Source organism: Microcebus murinus, chromosome 8, assembly GCF_040939455.1.
Source record: "Microcebus murinus isolate Inina chromosome 8, M.murinus_Inina_mat1.0, whole genome shotgun sequence".
NCBI classification, from domain to species: domain Eukaryota; kingdom Metazoa; phylum Chordata; class Mammalia; order Primates; family Cheirogaleidae; genus Microcebus; species Microcebus murinus.
The window spans coordinates 50,544,242-50,548,271 of record NC_134111.1 but is presented as its reverse complement, the minus strand read 5'-3'; the positions used below and the strand labels follow the sequence as shown (position 1 = coordinate 50,548,271).

At 42.7% G+C, this 4,030-nt stretch overlaps 1 pseudogene; it reads left to right on the top strand.

Annotated features, from left to right (window-relative positions):
* The first annotated feature begins 1,899 nt into the window (after positions 1 to 1,899).
* On the top strand, positions 1,900 to 2,280 carry LOC105880674 (thioredoxin-like protein 4A pseudogene; annotated as a pseudogene).
* The last annotated feature ends 1,750 nt before the right edge of the window (positions 2,281 to 4,030 follow it).

Sequence of the window (4,030 nt, the reverse complement as noted above, 5' to 3'; positions counted from 1 at the left end):
AAACGAGATCCATCTCTCTCACCACTCACAAAAACTAATTCAAGACGGATAAAAGACTAAAGTGTAAGGCATGAAACCATAAGATTTCTGGAAGAAAATGTAGGAAAAACTCTTCTAGATATTGGCCTAGGCAAAGAAATTATGAAAAAGACCTCAGTGGCAATCACAGCAACAACAAAAATAAATAAATGGGACTGGATTAAATGAAAAAGCTTCTGCACAGCTAAGAAAATAATCAACAGAGCAAACAGACAACCTATAGAATGGGAGAAAATATTCACAAACTGTACATCTGATAAAGGGCTAATAACCAGAATCTACAAAGAACTCAAACAAATCAGCAACTAAAAAACAAACAACCCCATTAAAAAGTGGGCAAAAGACATGAACAGAAGTTTTTCAAAAGAAGATAAACAAATGTCTAATAAACATGAAAAAATGTTCAACATCACTAATCATCGGAGAAATACAAATTAAAACCACAATGAAATATCACCTTACCCCAGTTAGAATAGCTTTTATTAAAAGTTCAAAAACAATATATGCTGCCGTGGATGCAGAAAGGAACATTTATACACTGTTGGTGGGACTGCAAATTAGTACAACCTCTATGGAAAGCAGAATGGAGATTCCTCAAAGAACTAAAAGTAGGCCGGGCGTGGTGGCTCACACCTGTAATCCTAGCACTTTGGGAGGCCGAGGCGGGCGGATTGCTCAAGGTCAGGAGTTCGAAACCAGCCTGAGCAAGACCCTGTCTCTACCAAAAATAGAAATAAATTAATTGACCAACTAAAAATATATATACAAAAAATTAGCCGGGCATGGTGGTGCATGCCTGTAGTCCCAGCTAGTCGGGAGGCTGAGGCAGTAGGATCGCTGAGCCCCGGAGATTGAGGTTGCTGTGAGCCAGGCTGACGCCACGGCACTCACTCTAGCCTGGGCAACAAAGTGAGACTCTGTCTCAAAAAAAAGAACTAAAAGTAGACCTACCATTCAATCCAGCAATCCCACTACTTGGTATTTACCTAAAAGAAAAGAAGTCATTTTATCAAAAATACATCTGTACTTGGATGTTTATTCAGCACAATTCACAACTGCAAAGATGTGGAATCAACCTAAGTACCCATCACTTCATGAGTAGATTAACAAAATGTGGTATATGTATACCACAGAATGTTATTCTTCCACGAAAAAGGATGAATTAATGCCTTTTGCAACAATTTGGATGGAACTGGAGACCATTATCCGAAGTGAAGTATCTAAAAAGTAGAAAAACAAACACCACATGTACTCACTGTTAAATTGGAACTAACTGATGAGCACACATGTGCAGAGGTAAGTAAAACTCAGTGGAGCCGGGCGTGGTGGCTCACGCCTGTAATCCTAGCTCTCTGGGAGGCCAAGGCGGGCGGATTGCTCAAGGTCAGGAGTTCGAAACCAGCCTGAGCAAGAGCAAGACCCGGCTCTACTATAAATAGAAAGAAATTAATTGGCCAACTAATATATATACAAAAAATTAGCCGGGGGCGTCCACGCGCGTCGGCGCCTGCACGCCGGGAGAAATTCCTGGGCGGGAGCCCCTGCCGCTGCCCGGGGGCACCCAGCCCGGCCGCCGAGATGTCCGCAGTACATGCTCCCGCACTTGCACAGTGGCCGGCAGGTAGACCAGGCCATCCTCTCGGAGGAGGACCGAGTCGTCGTCATTCGGTTCGGGCACGACTGGGACCCCACTTGTGAAAATGGACGAGGTTCTGTACAGCATAGCTGAGAAGAAATGGCAGGTAACGGGGTCTTCCTCATCTTGGTACGAGCCCCGTTTGGATACCCAGCTGTTTTAAAGTGGAAAATGTTGCAGTTATTTATCTTGCGGATACAACATAAGTACCTGACTTCAACAAAATGAATGAGTTATATGATCCATGCACCGTCATGCTTTTCTTCAGAAACAGGCACATCATGATTGACGTGGGCACCGGCAACAACAACAGGATTAACTGGGCCGTGGAGGACAAGCAGGTGGGCATCATAGAGACTGTGTACCGCGGGGCCCGCAAAGGCCGCGGCCTGGTCGTGTCTCCCAAGGACTCCTCCACCAAATACAGATACTGAGCACCGGAGCCGCAGTCTGTGGACACATGTGGAGCTGCCTTCATGTGGAGATGTTTCAAATTATTTAAAGCCTTTGGAAAAGTACAGGAAGCTCAAGGGCTGGAGGATCGCTGAGATACGACTACAGGGCCTTAACTAGCTGGAATAAACACGCTGTGATAGCAGTCATAATTGTGCTTACGAAACTTCATGTATAGATTAACTGATTTTGGGAGTCAAAGTGAATTCTTATCTTTACCTTTGGAGTGAGATTAAGGTGCTTACCCTATGAGGCTCTTGTATTTCTTTTCCTTTTTTTTTCTTTTTTTTTTTCTTTTTTTTTTTGAGTCAAGGTCTCACTGTGTTGCCCTGCCTGGAGTCATCATAGCTCACTGCAGCCTCCAACCCCTGGGCTAAGTAATCCTGCTTCAGCTTCCCAAGTAGCTGGGACACAGCAGGCATGCACCACCACAGCTGGTTAATTTTGTTTTTTGTAGAGATGCTATTGCATAGGTATTGTCCAGGCTGGTCTCAAACTCCTGGCCTCAAGTGATCATCCCACCTTGGTCTCCCAAAGTCCTGGATTAGAGGTGTGAGCCACTGCACCTGGCTGGTTTATTGTTACTGTTGAAACATAAGGAGTACTTAAAAATGAGTGAAACCCATTTTTTACATAAATATACAAATGAATGTATGCTTTTTAAATTGATTTAAAATTCAAATTAAAATTTATAGTTTAATCTTTTGTGTTAGTTTTCCCATGTATAAAATATGGAAAATCATATTACAGTGACAGGTTGGTGAAAAAATCCATATGACTTCAAGTACCAGGCATACAACATATTCAATATGACACTCCTAATTTTTCTCTAAATAAGGTAAAACACAAAGCCAGTAAGCACATAAAAAGATACAGAGCATCATTGCCTATTAGAGAAATGCAAATCAAAACCAAAATGAGATACCACTTCACACCCACTAGGGTCACTAGTATCAAAAAGTCAGATTATAACAAGTGTCAGTGAGGATGTAGAGAAATCAGAACCCTCACTCAGTGCTGGGGGGAATATAAGATGGTCCGGCCACTTTGGGAAATGGGCAGTCTGGTCCTCAGAAAGTTGATCATGTTGGTGCCATTTGATCAGCAATCTCACTCCTAGGTGTACACCCAAGAGGACTGAACACATGTCCACACAGAAACTTGTATATGGCTGCATTCTTCATGTAGCCAAAAATGTGGAAACCCTCAAGAGATGGATGGAAAAACAAAATGTGATCCCTCCATACAATGAAATATTCAATTGTGAAAAGAAATGAAGTACTGATACATACATGTTAAAATGTGGATGAACCTTGAAAACAGGCTAAGTGAAAGAAACCAGTCAGTCCATATTGTATGATCCTACTTATATGGAATGTCTAGTATAGACAAATCTACAGAGAGAGTAGATTAGTGGTGGTTAAGACTGAGAGGGAGGGGGAATGAGGAGGTGTAGCCAATGGGCACAGGGTTTTGTTTTTTTTTTAAGATGATTAAAATGTGTATTATTGTGTTGATGGTTGCACAATCCTGAATATATAAAAAACCATTGAATTGCCGGGCGTGGTGGCTCACGCCTGTAATCCTAGCACTTTGGGAGGCCGAGGCGGGCGGATTGCTCAAGGTCAGGAGTTCGAAACCAGCCTGAGCGAGACCCCGTCTCTACCAAAAATAGAAATAAATTAATTGACCAACTAAAAATACATATACAAAAAAATTAGCCGGGCATGGTGGCGCATGCCTGTAGTCCCAGCTACTTGGGAGGCTGAGGCAGTAGGATCACTAAGCCCCGGAGATTGAGGTTGCTGTGAGCCAGGCTGACGCCACGGCACTCACTCTAGCCTGGGCAACAAAGTGAGACTCTGTCTCAAAAAAAAAAAAAAAAAAAAAAAAAAAAACCAT